General features: G+C 36.8%; 1 pseudogene; it reads right to left on the bottom strand.

Moving 5' to 3' along the window:
- Positions 1 to 1529: 1529 nt before the first annotated feature.
- Positions 1530 to 3124, bottom strand: LOC110289619 (pyruvate kinase PKM pseudogene; annotated as a pseudogene).
- Between the last annotated feature and the right edge of the window lie 21213 nt (positions 3125 to 24337).

Genomic DNA, 24337 nt, shown 5'->3' with positions numbered 1-24337 from the left:
CTGCAGACAATTTATACTCTGAGGATTAAGAAGAGTCTCATAAGAAAGGTTTTAAGATCAAAGATCAATGCACGTGTAGTAGGAAAATATGTTGCTATAGAAGCGTATGGGTAACCACAGCCAAAGTAAACTCACTCCTCTCCAGGACACTTGGGAGGGGCATAAAAACATTCAAAGAACTATTCTGTGTTTGGGAAAAATTGAGGTCGCAAAGTTCTTGTCTTATTTTCTTGGAGTCTTCTCCCAAGTTCTCAGAATTCTTACATGAATCCATTATTGGATGGTGTTCTGAAATTATGCCAGGGGCTAATATCTATAGAATGACAGACAGATAATATATGAAGGGTAAATAAATGACACAAAAGGTGATGAATAGATTATAAGTGTGCAGTATCTGTATATATTATTATATGTGATGATTTGTTACTTTAGATAAATGTGTGCTAATATTTTAATTCTTTTTTCAGTAGTCTTAAGATTGTTGCTCTTTTCCCAGTAGACAATGTAGAATTATAATTAGCCTTTAGCTTGAAATAAGAAAGCTCATTTTATTACTCAATGTTTCTTGTAGAAGCAAAACTGACTCCTATGTAATGCTTTCTTCCTCTATTGCACTATCTTATAAATGGCATGCTTATAAAATACAAATGAATACTAGAGTTTAGGAACCTAAATTATAATGTTTCAGTCACTTTACTAGTTTCTGTTAAGCATAAGCATTCATGGGTCACATGTACTAAGAGAATGTTATATTCACATCCTGTGTCTTTCTCTTACTACCGATATGATGATGGACAAAGATCTCAGCCATTCTCTACCTTGTGCTTTATCAGTATAAACAGAAAAACAATTCCCATAGTCAGAGTTCAAGGCAAATATATTGACCTGACAGATATAAAAGATAAATCTTAAATATAAGTTGCTTCATATGTTCTGTTCTACTATAAAAATACAAATTTAAAAATTATTTATTATTATTATTATTATTATTATTATTTTGCTGTAGCTGCTGTTTATTCACATTCAGGTGGGCACTATAGCAACAGGCCTGGAGACTCTGAAGAATACAAGGTGCAGAATGGAGTGTTTGCAGTGACAGCAGTGGAGTGCACAAGGAGTGGGGAAGCCAAAGCTGTTGGGAAAGCAGGTCAGGGCCAGGGCCAAAAGTCATCTACACTGGGCCCCTGGGCCCCACGACCTCAGCTCCTGCTCTTGCTGTCTCCTGACTCCAGGCTAGGGCTGGGAATTCTCTGACAACTTTCTACAGAAGCAATGTACAGAGATGCTGCTGCCCTTCTGTGATAAAGTCAGAGGGTTTCCAATCCTGCATTCCTCCTTCATCCCTGGCTCAAGTAGGGCCATGAAAAATAGCTGGGCTCTATTGCATGTTTTAGAGGCATTAATTTTCCCTTGTGTCCCAGCCCACCAGCGCCACACTATGGCCCAGAGTGAGCACTACATGCGTTGCTGGCCTAATAAAAAGGATAAAGGAGGGGAAGGGACAGGGGTTAGAAGAGGGGCTCCAGAGGGCCATCAAGGCACAGGCACTACACGCATGGTGTTGGTGAATCCAGAGCCAGGGCGCCACCCGGTCAGCACAATGACCACATCTGCCTTCTTGAAGAAGGCTCGGGCTTTGCCAACATCCATGGCCAAGTTTACACAAAGGTCAACTTCCTCAGCCCAGGCATTCAGTATGGCATCCTTACACAGCACAGGGAAGATGCCACCACGGTATAGATGGGCCTGGCAAGCAGTCTGGGAATTGCACGTCACAGCAATGATAGGAGACCAAGGGCGGTACCTGGCCATGACTTGGTGAGCACGATAATGGCCCCACTGCAGGATTGAAGGAGGCCTCTACTGTGCCCACAGCGGCAGCTTCTGTGGGTTTGCTGGTAACTGTCGCCAAGTGGCGGAGTTCCTCGAATAGATGCAAGTGGTAGATGGCAGCCTCTGCCTCTCGGGCAATCAGGTGCTGCATCTGAATACCCTCCGGAGGGTAGTCCCCCTTGGATGTTTCTCCGAACAGCACGATGACGTCTGCCCCATCCAGGACTGCATTGGCCAAATCACTGCCTTCAGCCAGAGTCGGGTGTGGCTTCTTGACTATGCTCTCGAGCATCTGTGTGGCACAGATGACAAGCTTCCCAGCTCGGTTCCTGATCATCATCTTCTGAGCCAGGAAGACGTTCTCTGCAGGAATCTCAATGCCCAGGTCACCACGAGCCACCATCATCCCATCACTGGCCTCCAAGATCTCATCAAACCTGCGGACACCTTCATGGTTCTCAATCTTGCTGATGATATTGATATTCTTGCCCTTCTCTCCCAGGACCTTCCTGACTTCATGCACACAGGCTGCTTTGCGAATGAAAGATGCAAGCACTATGTCCACATCCTGCTCCACCCCAAACTTCAGGTCCTGGATGTCCTATTCCAACACAGCAGGGAGATCCACAGCAGCGCTGGGCAGGATCACACACTTCTTGCTGTCCAAGGACCCACCATTCTCCACTTTGTCACCAGGAAGCCAGCACCTTTCTCCTTCACCTGCAGTGAGATGAGCCCATCGTCCACGTAGATCTTGCTGCCCACTTCAACCACCTTGCAGATGTTCCTGTAGTCCAGCCACAGAATATTCTTATCACACTTCATGAAAGCTTTGTCCAGGGTGATCTTCAGAGTGGCTCCCCTCTTCAGCTCCACCTCTTCAGTGTCGCTATCCTTGATGAGTCCAGTCTGGATCTCAGGTCCCTTTGTATCCAGAGTCACCACAATGGGACGGTAGAGGATGGGATCAGATGCAAAGCTTTCTGTGGCTTCACGGACATTCTTAATGGTCTCTGCATGGTACTCATGGGTTCCATGAGAGAAATTCTACTGAGCCACATTCATTCTAGACTTAATCATCTCTTTCAGCATCTCCACAGATTGGGAAGCAGGCCCAATGGTACAAATGATGCCAGTGTTGCAGGCCCTGATAGGCACGGAGTCAATGTCCAGGCCGCACATGTGTTCCAGGAAGGTGTCAGCCATGACACATCCCTGCATGGAGCTTCTGGGTCTGAATGAAGGCAGTCCCTGCTTCGCTGTGTGGCTTCAGCATGGTTCCTGAAGTCCTCAGGTGTACTTTGGTTCCTACTGTGATACCTAAAGCAGACATCTGTGGAGTGAGGACACATTGCTGCTATGCCTTATTATTTCTTTTTCAAATTCATTTATGACAATTGAATTTAGATAAATTGTCATCTATCATTTTTCATATTAACATTTTGGAACCTCCAATTAATTAGCAAACAATTGCCATCAGAATTCATTTTTAAAGATTTATTTATTAGTGTAATGTATGAGTACACTGTAGCTGTCTTCAGACACACCAGAAGAGGGCATCGGATCCCATTACAGATGACTGTGAGCCACTGTGTAGTTGCTAGGAATTGAACTCAGGACCTCTGGATAGAACTCGTTTTTAATTCTCACATTTCTTGTGAATGACTTTCCTATTTGTAAAAGAAAATGTCATTAAATTCCATCACAGCTGGACAACATTTCAGTTTTTAAATTGGGGCATCTGAGATTTCTTCTGGAGATTAGGATTCTACAAAGGGCACTTTCACTATTCCCCTGTGGTAAGCAAGGAATAAGACAGACACCCAAGGGCAGCTGTTAAAGCTGTGCTCAATTACTTTTCTAGACTCTAACACAAGCAGACAAGTCCTTCCCAGTGTGTTTGTGGAGTGAGACTTTTGTTTTTAACCTCACAGCCCTTCACTTCTGCTACAGACAGACAAGAAGTGAACTTTTGCTACAGTGAAAATCATTTGTGAACAGTCTTTCCTTTGCAATGCTCATCAGATCATCCAGATTATCCTCTACATTCTGAGGAGGCAGCAATACTCACAATACTTGTGGACCATCATTTGAAATCTCACAAATTAGACCCTGACTGTCACATATTTCCCAGTTGTGACTATAGTTGGCACCATGGGAAGTTTCTATTTTTTGTTTAATTTTGCTGTTGTGTTGTGTTGTGTTGTGTTGTGTTGTGTTGTGTTGTAAGACAGGGTTTCTCTGTGTAGTCCTAGCTGTCCTAGAACTCACTCTGTAAACTAGGCTGGCCTCAAACTCAGAAATCTGCCTGTCTCTGCTTCCCATGTGCTGTGATTAAAGGCACATGCCACTACTTCCCGGTGGTAAATCTTTATTTTAATTCATATATTTCTTATAAGTAACATTCTCACTTGGGAAAGAATACATAAAATTAATTACAGCTTAATTCTTTTTTCACCTTTGAACTTGGCATCTGAGATCAGACAGTTGGGAAGTGACTCTTGAAGATTCTGTCTGATGATCTTCAAAGTACTTGGAATTCATTTGTTCTATACATGATCTAAACAAATCCCCAACTTATTTAATGATGACTCTGAGTTGCTGTATATTATAGGAATATTGTAAATTTCAAGGAAACTTATAAACAACAGTGAATGTTGTCTTCTACCCCCTCTGGTTTCCTGTACCAACTGGAGAAAGACAGAATAAGGAGAGAAAGGTAGTCTCTAACAAGCAGCTCTGAGCTCCAAAACAAAGGTCAATCAGGGCCTTACACATCTATATATTATTATGGAAAACTTTTAATCAGTCAAGCAAATTTTGTTTGGCATAAAAATCAGTTTATATACCCCGCCATTTATTATTGAGCTACTTAGAGGGTACTTACAAAGTCACAGGTCTTTGTACTAATGTAGACAACAGGGCATTATGAACCATAACTGGAGTTTTGGGAGAAAACACAATGCAGTCCTTGGGATAAAAGGCAAGCTTTCATGTGTCCCTTTTTTTCTCTTTGAAACTTCAGATAGTGCTGTATCCTCTGAGATGTGTGAATGACAGAGAGAAAAGTTACTTTACTGTTTTATTTTTTTACATAAATAGATTGTCACAATTTAAAGAAATGTAGAGAACTCGAATGTGGAAATACAGATTGTTAAAACTAGCATCCCAAGAAGTTTTAAGAAAAATGATTATACTGTTTTGAACCTAAAATCCTAGTGATTGTTTAACATGGATATTTTTAGACAATATATTGCATGTATTACTTTTTTCAATTATTTCAATGTTATTAGTTATTTTTCTTGGGATAATTATGTACAATAAGTATTATCAAAATGAAAAGAATTGTCAAATTTCATAGAGCTTATTAACATTTGAGCCCAGATTGGACATCATGTCTGTTGGAACTGTAGATTTGTGCCAGATTCTAGAGGCAATGTGTTCCAATTCATGGATTTGGCTGGCCCACAATCAGGAGGAGGCTCACTGAAAAATATATTCAGGATGACAAGTACCATAAGGGATGGTTGCCTAGTCAATGTCCTGATGTATCTACAAAGCTTATGGAAGTCTCTGGCTCACAACTAGATGCTCAGCAACTGCTGTAAAGAAATGAGTAAATGAATACACAAAGAGGTCTTTGTTTTTAATTACACAAAATAATTGCAATAACTTCTGAATCTATCTTTTCAGTTCTACTCATCTCTTACTTACAGTTTCAGTTAGGCATGACAAAAATGTTTGCCATTAGTACATAAAATATTTATGGAGGATATTTCTACGAAATAACTAACGCATAGTAGTAATGACACACTTTTTCTACCTCTGATAATGACGTGTATGTTTAAAAAACAAATGTGTATCAATCCATTTCTGTCATTCCATCGTTGAAGAGAATCATTCAGAACTACTTTCTGTGTTTTCAGTTCAGTTTATAGGTTTGGGTAGCTTTTGTAATAAACATTTGGAAAGTGAATGAGATAAGGAAAATAATGTCAACCACTGTACATGATGTCCTTAACAAAATAAATTGCCTGTCTTTGTGACCTCGGTCACAAGTGAAGTAAAATAGTCCAAGCTGTGTTTAAATATAATCACTTAAAAAACAGACTGAGTCAAACCGTGCAATGCCAATACTTACTGCTTATTTTGCCCAGGTCAATAACCATGTAAAATGTCAGTGTCCTTAACTGTTACATGACATGACTGCAATAAATATATTTTAGCAAGAAATTTGTTATCCAGAAGTGATTTATGCATCAGCACTCTCTCACATTTTGCTAAAATATTAGCAATTCCTTCCAGAGTTGTATAAAGAGGAAAATGAGCTATCTCTCAAAGAACATCTCACAGGTTTATCTAAACATAGTCATTCCAGGAAGATTTCATGGCACAAAGAAGTGAATTCTAGAATTCTAAGCAATGAAGTTTCTTTCTAGTTTTTTTTTTTTTGAGACAAAAGAGAACTCAAGGTTTAAGCTAAAAGTGAGTTCAAAATGGCTCTTTATTGAATAAATTTGAGGGAAATCATTTTTCTCTACTTCTTAACTCACACCTCAGGAAGAGAATTGATGAAAAGCAGTCTCTTGACATTTCTATCTGCAGCTTGTAAAGCTTCGTAGAGAAAACTCAAAGCTATCTCCTAATCAATTAATTCATCTTTATATGTAATCTGAAATCTTGTATCATTTATAAATACCAAGTATTATAGTATATAAATTGATATGTTTATACCAACTTTAAGTGCATTACTTGTGTCACCAGAAATCACTCAATAAAAGTAATTTCATTTGAAAGATTTCAGAATGCCATGCTTAATAATCTAATTGGCTATAGTCACCTTTTAATTTAGTGAACTCACTGTACAGTGAGTTTAAAGATTACAATCCTTCCTGCATAAGGTATAAAATATGTGATAGCATTCTATAATACTAATATCATATAACATTATAATACTTGATTTGGCTATGTTGAATTGAAAATTTATGTCAAAGCCAATTTTGTGATCAGTTGCCAACAAAAGGTAGCAAGAATGGGAGTGTTTAAGTGTTCTCTGCAAATTCCTAAATTAATGATTCATAACTAGCTAAGGACTTTGATATCTGTGTAAACTCTCAGTTGTCACCTTGATCTGGAATCAACTGGAAGATAATTCACTGGATTCTCCTCTGAGATATTTTGTTATTAGCTTACTTGAATTGAGAAAAATTGGAATGAATATAACCTTCTGATGGCAGCCCGCTTACAGGGCACAAAAGAAGGAAAGCTTTCCACTTGTCTCTTGGACTCAATCTTGAGACAAACTTACTCTATCCTATTCCTGCTATTGCTGATCTCTTAACTGATAACAGAATCGAATTCTTTGTGCTTCCAACATGAACTGAGACCATCAGCTATTCGTGAAGATCCTAGCTCTTGATTGACAAATTGTGTCTGTGAATCTTCTGTCATAGTGGATTAGGGATTGTGTCCTATAACCCACACACCATGATACATGACCATGTTGGACAAGTCAGACCTTATCATGTAAGCCATTTTAGTAAATTATCCAAATCAATTTGTCCCCATATCATCTATCAGTCTGTCCATGTATCTATCTATTATCATCTATCAGTTATTAGTTCTGTTCCTATAAAGAACCTTAATAATATACCTATTATAGCTCTTTTGAAAAATATTGACATAAAATTACTGTTTTTTTTTTCCTAACAGTTTCTAAGGTTGAGGACACAAAGTTAAGCTAACTAACAATGTGTGATACAGAACTGAAGTTTGTTGATATTACTACCATTTTCCTTCTACCTATATATTCCTTAATACATGAACTGTTCATGACTGGTGTCTTGCTTGATGATACTGATTTTAACTTGAATGCCTTATTTACCACCCCAAAACATCAAAGATATACATTCTAGGTTTTGCTTTTGTTGAGTTCATTGACTCACATTTATTTAAGAAGTCTTTATCATTAGAATTTTCAGGACACTCTCAAATTCACTTATTTCTGACTCTGATCTTCAGGATGGTGTTGTCATTTTGACTAGATGTCTTATTCCTTGAAAAATATCTGGACATCTATGACAACAAAACACCTACAGTAAACATTGCTGCTTCTTTTTAAACCAGGGAGTAGACAATTATAGGATAACTTTGTATCTTTACAAAGCAGTAAAGTAATACAAAGGTAGAGAACTTAATGATTAATATTTAACTCCAAATTTGACATACTCACAAAATAGAAAATTTCAACATATTGTATAAAGAAATATAACAAGAAACTATAGTTATTGTAATTTTATAATTAAATTGCATTTACCAAGATGTTTTATAATGAAGCATTCTAATAGTAATTAGAATTAGAAAGCTTGTTCAAGTACAAATAATAAAATATATGATTTGTTATTTCACTTTTGACCATTAATTTTATTTTATACAGTATAAGAAAATTACATTATTAATTAATGGCATGTACTATTTGATTTGAAAAAATTAATAATCATTTAGTAGTGAAATAGTGACATTTTTAACTATGAAAATTAATAAATATAAAGGCCAACTTAATATAATATTTTAGGATATCGCATGGATGTGATGGCTGACTACATTGCCTTCTTATAATAATACTCTTAACAGGAAGGTAGTTCTTATAATTAAAATGTCTTGATAATCATGTGAAAGGTAGATATTTTTGAAGCAGAAAAAATAAATAAAGAAAGCCTCAGAATTTCCTTCTGCTGTCGAAACTCTGTAAGTGAACATTCAGTTAAAGATTGAGAGATATATTTAAGCACTGTATTTCTTGGGAAAAATAAACTACTTCAGAGATCTTCTCTGCCTTCCAGTACTAACTATGCTTTATAACTCCACAGGGTACACTTCACGGGGAAAGGATAGCACTTCTGAAGAAACTTCCTCTTCCATACTTAGAATTTATTTATGAATAGACCGTGTGAGTGCTCGAGGTAACTTTCTGTCAATTAAACTCTTTGCTATGTTCCTATCACCTGTATGTAGTTATGATTCCAGACCTAAATAAAACATAATTCATATTTATAATGCCATAGCAGTGATCTAGAACTCTCCTGATACAGAAGGGGTTGTACTGGCAGGCAAAGGAAACCTCAACAGATGTTTAGAGTCCATGATGTGTCAGATATTGTGAGCAGTAAGCCAGAAAAAATGAGGCACACCCTGTACTCTCAGCTGAAGTTTCCTCAGGAGACATGACCACAGATAATCTCGGATTGAGTTAGATATGAAAGGAGCTTTGACAGAAATATAAATAATGCTTGTTATAAATGTGAAGGAAAAAAAAGCCGTAAAAACATGTCTCTAGGGGGCAAGCTAAGAAATTTTACCAAAGGTTTTTAAGCAAGACTTTGCAGAGATTGCAAGCAGAGGGAGTCTCATATGACATATAACGTTTCCATGCCCTGGACTGAGTGCATTTCAAACTTTTAAAGCCACATTGGATTCTGTCATAGATTCGTGGATCTGGTACCACAGGAGGATTTTCCAAAAAATAAAAATAAAATAAAATACCGGGAACGCCCTCAGGCTGTCCGGCCTCAGGAATCTCCTTTCGTGCTCTAATAGTCTCACTGGATCTTCACAGTATTCCAGAACAGTTACAATTTATTCTACTTTCATGTTTCCTTGTGTGGTTCACACACCAGTACATTTTTAATAGGTGAACATGATACTATCATTAGATTTTCCCCAATAATGCCCATATTCTGCCCATCCGGGAATTAGTATCCCCCTCTTTTCATGGACTTTTCATACCTGGAAGAAAATGCCAGGATATTTAATATAAAAGAAAGGTCTCCCTAAGCTCTCTCTATCTTTTTTACTTTTACAGAAACCAGCAGCATTTGTGATGGTTTGGGCTCATATACAATGAGGCTAACAACAAAAGGCTTAACTGGCTTAAAAATTATCAACATCTATTGGGATAATTTTGTAAATGTTATCATGACACAGACTGCATTATTCTTCCAGATATAAATACTGCCATAAAGAAGACAAGGTAGAGTTTCTGGAGTTTCTCATATAAAATCATCAGTTTGTAATGCCTTCTCCTATTTATAGACACTCCACTCTACTGCTAGTTTCTCTTCTTATGTAGAAACTTTATAATTCATATAATCTGATTTGCCTATTATTGCTTTTCAGTGCTTGGGGGAGACATACACAAAACAATATTTCTATACTAATGTTCTCAAATGTTTCTTTTATATTTTCCCCTAGTGGTATTATAACTTCAGTGGGTGTATGGCACTCTTTAATCCTGTTTTTGTTTATTTTTTGTAAGGCAAGATCTCATAGACCTCAATATGGGATTGAACTCACCATATACCCATGGATAGTCTTAGATTTTTATACCATTTGCCCTTATCATTAAGTTCTGGGATTACAGGAATGTGACACTATATTCCTTTTTTTATATTTTTTTATTACATATTTTCCTCAATTACATTTCCAATGCTATCCCAAAAGTCCCCCATACCCTCCCCGCCCACTTCCCTACCCACCCATTCCCATTTTTTTTTTTTTTTTTTGGCCCTGGCATTCCCCTGTACTAGGGCATATAAAGTTTGCGTGTCCAATGGGCCTCTCTTTCCAGTGATGGCCGACTAGGCCATCTTTTGATACATATGCAAGAGCTCCGGGGTACTGGTTAGTTCATAATGTTGTTCCACCTATAGGGTTGCAGATACCTTTAGCTCCTTGGGTGCTTTCTCTCACTCCTTCATTGGGAGCCCTGTGATCCATCTACTAGCTGACTGTGAGCATCCACTTCTGTGTTTGCTAGGCCCTGGCATAGTCTCACAAGAGACAGCTATATCTGGGTCCTTTCAGCAAATTCTTGCTAGTGTATGCAATGGTGTCAGAGTTAGCCAAATAGATGGACCTGGAGGGCATCATCCTGAGTGAGGTAACACAATCACAAAGGAACTCACACAATATGTACTCACTGATAAGTGGATATTAGCCCAAAACTTAGGATACCCAAGATATAAGATACAATTTGCTAAACACATGAAACTCAAGAAGAATGAAGACTGAAGTGTGGACATTATGCCCCTCCTTAGGAGTGGGAACAAAACACCAATGGAAGGAGTTACAGAGACAAAGTTTGGAGCTGTGACGAAAGGATGGACCATCTAGAGACTGCCATATCCAGGGATCCACCCTATAATCAGCTTCCAAATGCTGACACCATTGCAGACACTATATTCTCTTATAGGCAATTGAGAATCAATACCATGGTCATATACATGGCAAGCAAGCAGTATATCAACAAGCTACACTCCTAGTTCCCATAATTTACTGGAATTCACATTTCAACTGAACAAAGGAATATAGATTTGAAAAGATATTCCAAAGACATACTAAGCAATATACTTATTTACATAGTAAAATTTATAAACATATATAAATATATACATAGATGTTCAACTATGATGCTTGAGTATGTACATATATTGCTTGATTCTCTGATAATTTTGGCCCCAAAATGAACATTTTAGGTAGCATTGATAATTAAAGGAGAAAATGAGAGTGAATATTAGAGTCAAGTAATGTTCATTTCCTTGACTAACTTTAGTTCAGTAAGTCTTTGGCCAATGCAACAATTTAAATGTCATTTTATGTCTTAAAATCAATTTATCTAGTATTTTTAAACACGTAATTTTTTGATGAAATTCACCTTCAATTTCTCTCCTAAATTCCATTTCATTTTTTCCACGGCAAGTAGTTTAAATATTGTGGATCACATTAATATTGTCATCGGGCATATTTGTGATGGGGCTTGGATATGTAGTAAATCAAAGATTAGTAATAGTGTCCCCACTAAACTAAATGACATAGTAACATTGTGCTACATCTGAAAAACCAAATTATTAGTGTGTTTCTAATGCTAGATTGAATTTGCCTTTTATCACCATCTCTTCTGTATATTTACCAATAAATAGCAATAAGTATATATACATTTCCTGAACTAAACTCTTTAACTTAAGCATTTGATAGTCAGATGATTAACAGTGATAAACTTTATTAGATCTCGTATTCTATCAAATACTATTGAGAGATAAAATTACTAGAAACATTACAATGGAGTGAATATTAAAGCTGAAGATAATAATGGGGATCAGGTGGGTATTTGTCTAAGACCACACTGCAGTAAAATGGAGATATAGATACATCTGAATATAAGACCTATTTACAGGCCTGTTCTTTAGTATTTGCAGATGATGGCTAGAAGGATAAGCTGGCTAAAATACTAATCATTAAATGTATTAGAATCTTTCATTTTTCTAAATATAATCTGTACATTGTTCCTTTTGGTTTTAAAACTGACCGTTTAGAGAAAGTCATCTAAGCCATGTCCCAGTTTTCCCTTTAACACTATAACTGTGCTTATGTGGCTTTCATTCCCATTATGCAAAGATGGGATATCAGTGTATGAGTTTTATCATAGTTTTATGATACCTAACTTTTTGGTGGCTGATCATTTTATGCATGACCTGTTAATCAGTTATTTAGTGAAGACAGACTAAGAGAAGCATATAAAATTCCAAGTAAATATTGCACATTAATATTTTTAGCATAATACTTGCATGACAGTAAATTTGCAGTGAAATTTTATGAGCTGAAAATGACAGAAATAAGCTGACCTGAATGGACATTCTTTTTGACTTTGGCATGTTTTACTAATTTCTATTATTTAGAATTTATAAAGCACTTTGTATTTGAACATATTTTATAGGCAGCAATTAACCACTTGCCTGAGATAATTGTGGCTATTACTTTCACTATAATAGGCTTGTAAATTTAACAAGCAAAATTATCTGCTTTCAGTTTATCTACACATGTGTAGGTATATGAATGTGCACATGAAACTGTGTGTGTGTGTGTGTGTGTGTGTGTGTGTGTGTGGTATGTATTGGGACATTTCAGATTTCTGATGAAATAAAATAAAACTTTTATAATGTTACAGTATTATAAGTAAAATTCTGTTATGAATGATAATATGAGTCACTGTGAAAGTCATATCATGGGGACTTTCATAACTATATTGAAATGAGAGAAATTTGATCAACAAATCATCTGTAATTTATATTACATGTTTTATTTAGACAACAGTAATAGTTTTGATGATGTGTTAAAAATTTGTGGAAGAATATTCCATCTGAGGAGGTGGCATTTAAAGATATATCCTTCATTAGCAATGTAATGTTTCCCCCCACACACCTTAGGATTTTTGACTATGAAATAATGTTTTGCTGTAACTATATGGTACTGGGGAGAAAGATTCTTTCCCTTCTTAGGATACAGTTATAACCAATTGAATTTAAGAACTAAAAGTTCAATGAGTGCTTTGGGGATGTTATATAAAAGAATAATTATCCCTAGACTATAAGAACAGTCATAGCATTTTAAAATTGTTTGATAATTTTTTGTTGTTGTTGTTGTTAAACATTGTTTTTCTAACTTTGACAGTACTAATTCATTAACTTCTCAAAGTACCTAATCAGGTGGGAACTAGTTAGTGTCAATATTTTTAATTGGGATCATGAGGCACAGAGGGACATCCAATGTAGTACTGAGTGTTCCAAGGTGTCACTCTTAATACTTTGTTCAGTTGTGTGTCTCTGTGCTTGTTCCTAGCCACTAAAGTAGGAAGCTTCTCCAATAGCTGAGGAAGACACTGACCCATGAGTACAATAGAATGTCATTAAGAGTCATTTTGGTGTCACACAACTTTAATCCTAGCACTTGAGAGGCAGAGGCAGGTGGATCTCTGTGTTCAAGGCCAGCTTGGTCTACAGAGTGAGTTCCAGGATAGCCAGGGCTACACAGAGAAACCCTATCTCAAAAAAAGAAAAGAAAACAAACAAACAAAACAAACAAACAAAGAAACAAAAAAGAGTCATTTTATAGGACATATATTACATGCAGTAAAATACTACACACATAAAGTAATACAGTTCAATACAATTAAATTAAAATGTAAATTATTGTGATACTTACATTAAAATAAATTCTATTAAAATGAATACATCATTGGGCTGAAGTGATGATTCATCAGGAAAAGAGGATACTACTCTAGAAGTTCTGAGGTTGGATCCCAGCACCTATGACAGGTGATTCAAAACCACCTACAACTCCAGTTCTCCTGTATCAGACCTACCTCTGGTCTCAAGGGTCACTTCACTCATGTGTACAACAAGCTCTTCCCCGTGAGACATATAAATACATAATTGAAAATAAATATATTGAAAAAAACAAGTACTCCACTGTTGTGGATTTAGTCCCCCAAATTGCACAAGAATTTGCACATAGACACTGAGGGACCCTGCACCCACTTGGTTTTGATTGTTAAATAAAGTTCCAGCTGCCAGTGGTTAGGCAGGGAGACAGAGGCAGTACTTTAGGATTCCCAGGCAAAGGACTGAGAAAGGAAGCAGGAAGAGAGTGCCACCATGCCAGGAAAGTAGTAGATGCCAGGGCTGAGAGATGCTGGACAAAGAACATAGCCGTGATGTATGTGCTGGGGAACTCAACTCCAGAGGGTTGCAGGTCTGTGTCCGTCAGCCCAGATGGAATATAGCTTTTAGTAATTAATAACTCAGGAGTATCAGAGGGAAGAGTGTTTGCCACGTGGAGGTTCAGAAGTGACCCAGCCACTGAGCTGTTTAATGTATATTAAAATATAAGGCTGCCTGTGTGTGTCTTTTATTTGGGAACCCCAAACATTGGGGCAGGTAGGAAAGAGCACAGCTGCCACTATCACCAGGACAGTTTGAGTAGAGTTATTTTGGTTCAGCAATACTCCACTTAGCTATTTATTATAACACTACAATCTTTTGAGATATTTTATAATTTAACCACGAACAAATTTTGAATTAAGCAATAATATTTATTGAAAGACAGATTTTCTTTAAAATTCTTTTCACATTTGTTTATGTGTGAGAGGGTACATGTGTAGGTGTTTATGTGTTTTTTGCATGTTTATGTGTATGTGTGTTGTTTGTATGACTCTATAAATACATTTGCGTGTGCATGTGTGTGTGTGTTGAGGTCTCTATGTGTTTGTATATGCTGTTTGTGTACATGTGTGTATGGGAGCATATGTAACCATGTGTGTATATATGCATATCCAAGTGCACATGATATATTTGTTTTCATGTAATGTTTGTGTGTGTCATGTCTATATGTGTGTGTATGTGTGTATGTATGTATACACACATGTGCACATGCATGCATTTGTGCATGGGTGTACATCCACGTGGAGATATAAAGAAAACTTTCAACAGTCAGTTCTCATTCTGCTTTAACCATGTGTGTTCCAGTAGGTCCTCAGGTTTGGGAGAAAGTGTCTCTGCCCAGTGAACCATCTCCAGCCAGTCAGATTGACCTTCAACTATATAATTCCAAATGTGATCTATGCTGGCTTAGTAGGTTCCCTTTCATCTCAACACTTGGAGGAGTACATACCTGTGCTCCATCCTGGGCATTCTGAGAATGTCTCAGAGTAGGGTTAGCAAATCTGTTTTACTGGTAACTCTAGAAACTGTGCCAAGGATTAAGTATTGAGGAACACTGGTTTAAATAGCAGGATAATTGGTACATACTTAGAATTTCCACAAGCAAATGTGAAATCTAAGCAGTGATTGCCTAGGAGCTCAAGAATACTCCTAAACATTTATATAAAACAGGGTATTCATTACAAATAGTATTGGAGTCTGTTGAAATATAAAGGCTGCCATAGAAAATATAGTAAAAATCCAGATTACTATGTTTCACCAAATACTTATTTAATTACAAACTAGAAAACTGTCTATATTTTGCTGTTTCTGAGCTTCATTATGCTTTTGCAGTAATTTATGAACTAGATAACTGACAGACTAAATATTGTCACCTGTGCCCAAAGCACACAAGCCTGAGCTCTCATCTTCAGTGCTGTAATAGTTAGCTATGGGTGTTGGACGTTGGATTGTAATTAGACTTGGATGAGTTTGTGAAGATAAATCCCCTGTGATGAGATTAGTTTCTGTATGAGGAGACAGACAAATCTCTCAATCTTTCCAGGCACACACTCTGAGGAAAGGTTAGGCTGCATGAGTATAGAGCAAACTGTGACGACCCATCAGCCAGAAAAAACACACTTTCAACAGGAATCCCATTTACTGACACCTTGATCTCAGATTTGCAGGCTGCAGGTCTGTGGGAAATAAATATCTGTTAGTTAAGCCACCTGGTATATGACATTTTGATATCAGAGCCTAAATTGACTATGACAACTCTATACACTTCTCTGGTATCTGAGGTCAAAGTAGAAACTCTGCACCATGCAATACTCAATATATGAATTCAGGGAAAGTTTCTTTCTGTTCTGCCCAGACACTGTTCCTTCGTATCATTTCAAGATTATTTGGTGTATAACATAGTCTATTAACTAATCATTAATGATGTCAACATATCATAGATTTGCTTTATAGAATTAATCACAATAATTCTCAAATTAAAGGACTTTTATATGAGTCATGTCAAAATAGTGATAAAATAATTTCTACTCTCCAAGTGTAATAAATGCTTTTTTTTTCCTGTTTCCAGAGAAATGACAAATCCTGGGTTATTTTTCTCCTTTTCCTATAAAGCAAACAATGAATTATAAAATAGTTCTAATTATAAAAAAATGAAGCCAGGATTCTCCTATTATGTGCTCTGAAATGACAGCTGTCAAGGAGACGGGAGGGCTCTCATCATAGTATACAGCACTGCTTTAAGCAATATCTCTGACATTTTAGAAGAGAAAATGCCAGTGTTAATTTATCAAGGTAAAATACTCAGGGATATTTTAAAATACACACTCCAGTTTCCCAAGATTTGAGTTGGTTCCTGGAAATGAAAACAACAAAAACAAAAAACAAAAAAAAAAAAAGGAAAGAAAGAAAAAAAGAATGACCCTTTTCCATGTATCATCCATACCTACTATAACATGGCAAGTGAGCATGGATGACTGGCACCTAGGTCCTTGAGGTGGCCCTACTCAGAACAGATTCTACAAAATGTACATTACATAAAATTAAGTCTCTGGCTCAATGTGAGCAGAATCTACCCTAGAAATGGGTAAGGGTCAATACAGGCATGAATTTGGGATAATTTTTTTTCTAGCATTTTTTTCTATTAAGTATGGAACCATACACACACACACACACACACATGTGCGTGTGTGCGTGCGTGCGTGTGTGTATATATATGTATATATATATATATATATATATATATATATATATATATATATATATAATACTAACAGTAGATACAGAATCCCATTAAACCAGTGCTGCACAGTCACATTTCTTATTTCATCCTTTCCCTCAAAAATATTCATGTGAAAAAAAAATGACAATCTCTTTATTTACAAATGGCATGATACACTGGGCATGCCAACATATGAATAATAGTTACAATACAAAATGGTTAAGTATGTTGAGAGAACAAATGAGAACTTCAATACACCTTACCAGAAGCACGAATGTTTTAATAAGTGAAAATAATTGAATAATACATAATTCCTGATGTTTCTAAGCACTAGAGAAATTTCAGTGAACAAAATGCAATAGTTTAAAATCAAATAAATTGCTAAAGGTTTACAATAAATATATTTTATCATCTGCTGAAATAGATGATATACCCATTACATTTATCAAGAGCTAAATTATGCCGTATGTTTGAAATGGACCTATAGTGTTGGAACAAAGCCAAAAGCAGGAGATCAAGAAATACATTTCCAATAGGGCACAAATAGGTCACATCTAGGTAAGGTGTCCTGAGCCATAAAATATGACACTAATCATTAACAAGTACAATAAATGGTGGAAAGACTGAGTTTTTTGATTTCATTATTGGTATTATAAGAAAATACCATAAAATGTGTCACTTACACATAATAAGAATTCTTTTTCACAGTTCAGAGACTTGGATTTCCACTTCTATGTTTAGTACCTGCAGGATCTGTATTTCTCCTTCCTGTTGCTATGTCCACCCAAGCACTACATCTTCACAAAACAGAATGGTCAGAGGTCTCTTCTGCAAGGTTGGCATTCCTATTCCTAAGAACAGTGATTCCCTGACTAAATGCTTTGCAAAAGTCCCTCAACATCACTGTCTGGGCATAAATTCAATTGGAATTTTAAAGGGATACATACACTTGAAGCAATGTACTCATGTCACCTTATATCAAGTCATTTATGCCACTGGAATTAGGATCTCCGTAAAATTGTATTTGAGGTAGAGGTAACAGAAATATAAACTCTAATAGTCATAATTTAATGACTAAGGTACTAAAGTGCTGAGTTCAGAGCTCAAACTATTTCTCTAAAGTAAGATAGATGTAAAGGTACCACATAGTTATGATGAAGTGAGGAACAATGTGGTTCATCAGTACATACGTTTCAGGAATATGCAATTGGTTGTAGCATTCTATATAAGTCTTTTATATAGAGACTTTTTTAATTGGGAAAGTATTACTCAACTGAGAGGAAAGGGACTGGATAGGATTTACCTGGAAGTTTGTAGAATTGACTTGCAGGCCCACAGATTCCCCTTCAATTAATGTTAGCAAATCTATGATAAATAGCAAAGGAGTGAGAAAAAAGAACATATGGTTTGGATGCTGAATTAAAATTGGATCTCTGGCAAATTAAAGTTAGATGATTCTATCTTCTCAGTTTAGAGTACATGTAAAATGGACCTCTTTTCTTTTTCCTTTGTATCTTGTCAAATACAATACAGATTAGATAAACATGGTGCAGTCTGAACTCTAACCTCATGGGACTTTTGTAGCAATCAACTTTTAATATGCGTTACATAGTTAGGACATCATGATTTAACACTGGAGTCATAAACCCTACTGTGATCATAAACCACACAATAGAATGTGGGGTTGGTCCTAAGATAATTCATCCCATAGATCAAAGTTCTGGGTCAATAAATAAAAGTATTTATTGTGACTTAGTGAATCTATGCTTGGCCACACAGACATTTATTTATATCCTGAGGTCACCCTAAACACAATTAGTAGTTTAGGTCATGATTTTTAGTCCCTTAAAGTAATTAATTTTTTTATTGAACTAATAGATTAAGTTTCACATCTCATGTATTTATTACTTTCTTTTCACAGGAAAGTCAATTTCACTGATTAGAAGTAATTGGCAATAAAAATCTGGTGTGGACATTCATTCAAATCCTTATTTAGAGACAAGAGATTATTTTATAAATGCCACAAAGACAAAGGGGACAGTTTGTGATTATATATTGTGATTATAAATTGAGCTTTGGAGGTGACATTTGAACAATGTTTTAAAGGAAATGAGTTATAACAAGCCTAGAAAAGTGCATTCTGGACCAAAAAACAAAAAACAAAAAAAAAAAAAAAGAAAGAGAGAGAGAATCTCTCATGTATGGATGCAAACTATCATGGCTCGATGTAATGAACTCTGCAGAAAGGAGAAGTCACAGTGGACTACACTGAGAGAATTTTGTGAATGTTGGTTCCATTGTATTTACATGTAAGGGCTTATGAAATAGAACACAAAGCAATGATGCAGTACAAATAATTAGAATAGCTATTCATATTCAATTTCAAGACAAGAATTTACAGGTTGCAGCATCTTTGATCTTATAGTAACCTTTGTAGGTCAGTCAGTATTCATCACATTGGCAGCAACAGTATCTCAACAAATACATTTTAAAAAATGTTATCGTTTTACTTATTCACTTAACATCCCACTCACTGACCCCCTCCTGGTCACATCTTCCACAATCCTTACCCCATTCCCCTTGCCCTTTTCCTCGGATCAGGTAGAGCCCTTCTGGGAACCCTACTCCCAACCCTGGCACTTCAAGTCTCTGTCAGGCTAGAAGCTTCTTCTCCTACTAAGGCCAGACAAGGCAGCCCAAATAGTAGAACATATCCCACATTCAGGTATCAACTTTTGAGATAGCCCCTACTCTAGTTGTTCAGGACCTCATGAAGGCCAAGCTATACATCTGCTACCTATGTGCGGGGATGTCTAGGTCGAGCCAATGTATGTTCTTTGGTTGGTGGTTCAGTCTTGGTGAGCCTGAAAGATCCATGTTAGTTGATTGTCAGTCTTCCTGTAAAGTTCCTGTCATCTTCAGCCCACAGTCCATCCTCTTATTCTTTCATAAGAGTCCCCAAACTGTTTGGTCCTAGTGTCTGTATCTATCTGAGTTGACTTCCAGATAGAGTCTCCCAGAAGACAACATGCTCCTGTCTGCAAGAATAAAAGAGTATTGTTAATAGTGTTAGGGGTTGGTGCTTGCTTATGGGATGGGTCTCAAGTTTTGCTAGATATTGCTTTGTCATTCCCTCAGTCTCTGTTTCATCGCTTGTGACTGCATTTCTTGTAGACGGGATAAATATTGGGTTAAAAGTTTTGTGGATGGATTGGTGTCTCTATGGAGTGCCACTGGGGTTACAGCCATTACAATGGCTGGAGTAGTAATTCTAATATCTAATAAAATATACATTGAACAAAAATTAATTTAAAGAGAGGGAATAACACTTCATACTCATCAAAAGAAAAATCTACCAAGATGATAACTCAATTCTGAACATCTATGCTCCAAAAACAAGGACACCCACATTTGTAAAAGAAACATTGCTAAGTCTTAAATCTCACATCAAATACCACACATTAATAGTGGGAGACTTCAACACCCTGCTTTTACCAATTGACAGGACCTCCAGACAAAAATTAAACAGAAAAATAATGAAAGAAACAGTCATTATGAATCAAATGGACCTAACAGACATCTATAGAATATTTCACCAAAACACAAAACAATAGATTTTGTTCCTAGCATCTCATGGTTCCTTCTTCATAATTGACCATGTAGTCACTCACAGGTAAGCCTCAGCAGATAGAAGAAAAAATGAAACAATCCCTTGTATTATATTAGACCACCATGTATTAAAGCCGGACTCCATCAACAACAATAGAAACACTGGACAGCCTACATACCATGGAAATTGAACAACTCTACTAAATGTGTTGTACCTCATTCCTGAGCCCCAAAAGACCACCAAGGCTCTGATAACATCACACTAGGGACTCTTTAGTTCAAGCGGAGCTTTGGCCTCACCACTGTCTCTGATACAGCACAGTGGGAGGGTCAAGCCCTGAGTTCTCAGCAGGGCAAAGTTTTGTAGGAAATAATAAGCAAGTGACGGGGAATCTAGCCTGGCACAAATCTGATTTGGAGGCCATTATGGAATTTTAATTGTCCTTTAACATAATTGACTAGTGCTGGGAGTCAAGCCATAAACTTAACTTCTGCTTTCCTCCTGATTGGTGGTTGTTAGGAAGTGAAGTGCCAGGGGCAGTCTTGTAACCTGGAGGTGTAGGTTTTGGGGGGAATAAGCTGGAAACTGGTGTTAGACATTGGCTTGTGAGTTAACTCAGTTCAACCTTAGGTCAGGTTTTCTAAGATGGAGTTGGGAATCCAAGATCTAGTCTCTCAAATGATCCCTAGGTTGGGCCAGGGAAGAAATAAAGAAAGAAATTAAAGACTTTCTAGTATTCAGTGAAAATGAAGTAACAATATAACTAAATTATCGGACACAGTGAAAGCAGTGCTAAGAGGAAGTTCATAGCACTAAGTATCTCCATAAATAAATTAGAAAACGTTCTCATATCAGTTGTTGAAAAACTACACCTGAAAGCTCTAAAAAAGAAGAAGAAGAAGAAGAAGAAGAAGAAGAAGAAGAAGAAGAAGAAGAAGAAGAAGAAGAAGAAGAAGAAGCAGAAGAAGCAGAAGAAGAAGAAGAAGAAGAAGAAGAAGAAGAAGAAGAAGAAGAAGAAGAAGAAGAAGAAGAAGAAGAAGAAGAAGAAAGCACACCAAAGAGGAGTAAAATGCATGAAATAATCAAAATCAGGGTTGAAATCAATCAGAACCACAGGAAAATATATTACAAAGAATCAGGAAAACCAAGAACTGGTTCTTTAAGAAAATCAACAAGATAGACAAACCCTTAGTTTAACTAAGCATGAGACAGAGAGGCAGTATCCAAATAAACAAAATAAGTAATGAAAATGGAGGACAATGAGGAGATTCAAGAATATATTAGTTCTTACTTCAAAAGTCTGTACTTCACAAAATTGGCAAATCTTAATGAAATCAGAAGATTTCTCTAGACAGATACCACTTGCCAAAGTTAAACCAAGATCATGTAAAGTATTTAAGCAGCCCAATAACCCCTAAAGTAATAGAAATAGTTATTAGACGTCTCCAAACATCAACAACAAAAACAAAAAGCCCAGGGTCAGGTGATTTTAGTGCAGAATTCTACCAGATTTACAAAATGATAATACCAACACTGTTCAAACTCTTCTACAAAATAGAAACAGAAGGGGCAGTGCCAAATTCATTCTATGAAGCCACAGTCTTCCCAATACCTAAAACACACAAGCACACAACAAAGATAAACACTGATGCAAAAAATACTCAACAAAATACTTGCAGAACAAATCCAGAAACACATCAAGACATCCCACATCAAAATCAAGTAGACTTCATCCCAGTGACATTGGGAAGATTCAGTAAATGAAAATCCATCAACAAAGTCCACCATATAAACAACTGAAAGAATGAAAACACATGATTATCTCATTAGTGCTGAAAAAGCCTTTAATGAAATCCAACAAATACACTATTAAGCTCCCATGCCCATTCTGATAGCGAAAGATGAAATGAAGTGAAAATCTCTGTGCTTCACACTGTGTCTTGAAAATGCACCTTCAAATAAAGATAAGAGTCTAAACTATTAATGACACATGTGCACTCTACACTTGTGGGCAATGCTTGGTGAAAAGTTCAAGAAAATGATCACATTTATTCTTCTTAATTGTACATATCTTTAAATCTGAAGTGCCTGAGGAATTATCAGAAAAAAAAAATAGGACACATGGAATAAGTAGGGTTTTCAAATTCCAAGGTATATGTACCAAACTGTTAGGGATTTCTGTTTGAGTTCTAGGAATTCTGAGTGCACATGGAGGAACATTTTACGTGACATGATTTTATTTTTTTTTAAATGGGTCCAACAAATGCAGCCTGTTATTACTTATATATTCACTGAAGTCTTTATGACATTAATTTATTAGCCAGTGTCCTAGTTAGGGTTTTACTGCTATGAAAGATACCATGATCAAGGAAATTCTTGTAAAGGACAACATTTAATTGGGACTTGCTTACAGGTTCAGAGGTTCAGTCCATTATCCTCAAGGCAGGAACATGGCAGCATTCAGGCAGGTATGTTGCTGGAGGAACTGAGAGTTCTACATCTTTTTCTGAAGGCTGCTAGCAGAATACTCACTTCCAGATAGACAGGGTGAGGGTCTTAATCCCATGCTTACAGTGACACACCTACTTCAGCAAGAGGATGCCTCCTAATCATGCTACTTCCTTTGCCAAGCATATACAAACCATCACAGCCAGCAAATGACTTGGCATTTCTAAATTTTTTATTAATTAATTATTTACATCCCAAATATTGTTTTCCTCCATGTAACCCCTCCCAGAGTTCTTTCTCCCATTCTGCTCCCTTTCACCTCTGAAAGGGTGCCCATCTCAGGCATCCCGACTTACTGGGGCATTAAGTCCCCACAATATTAGGCACATCCTCTCTCACTGAGACATGACAAGACAGCCCTCTGCTACATATGTGACTGGAGCCTCAGGCCAGCCATTGTATTCTCTTTGGTTGGTGGCTTAGTCCCTGGGAGCTCCCAAGGGTCCAGGTTACTTGACTCTCTTGGTCTTCCCATGGGGTTCCCATGCCTTTAAGTTCCTCAGTCTTCCCCATAACTCTTTCATAGGGGTCCCAACCTCTGTCCAATGCTTGGCTGTGAGTATCTGCACTTGTCTCAGTCAGCTGTGGTAAGCCCCTCAGAGGACTTGGCATTTTAAATGTGTAGAACGAAGGAAGAGAGATATCTCCCTTCATCCTTTCAATTGTGTCCTCTCAGCAACTTTAGTACTGTGTTATACCATATCCAATATTGTATGTTTTTTAAAATTCGTTTTATTCATGTTCAGAACCAAAGCTAAACCTGATAACTTTTTTTAATTAGGTATTTTCTTTATATACATTTCAAATGCTCTCCTGAAAGTTCCCTATACCCTCACCCCCACCCTGCTCTCCTACCCACCCACTCCCACTTCTTGGCCCTGGAATTCCCCTGTACTGGGGCATATAAAGTTTGCAATACCGAGGGGCCTCTCTTCCCAGTGATGGCCGACTAGGCCATCTTCTGCTACATATACAGCTAGAGATAACAGTATGAATAACATGAAATAAATACATAAGAACACAAGAACAACAAGAACAGTGCACTGTTTTTTCACGTGTGATAAACTTTTTTTTTTCTACATTTTGTAATATTTTCTAACATTTTTTCTCAGG

The sequence above is a fragment of the Mus caroli genome, unplaced genomic scaffold (assembly GCF_978045245.1).
Source record: "Mus caroli unplaced genomic scaffold, Mus_caroli_1 scaffold_2, whole genome shotgun sequence".
In the NCBI taxonomy this organism is placed as follows: domain Eukaryota; kingdom Metazoa; phylum Chordata; class Mammalia; order Rodentia; family Muridae; genus Mus; species Mus caroli.
Note: the sequence above shows the minus strand (reverse complement) of the source record. Positions and strands in the feature narration are given on the sequence as shown.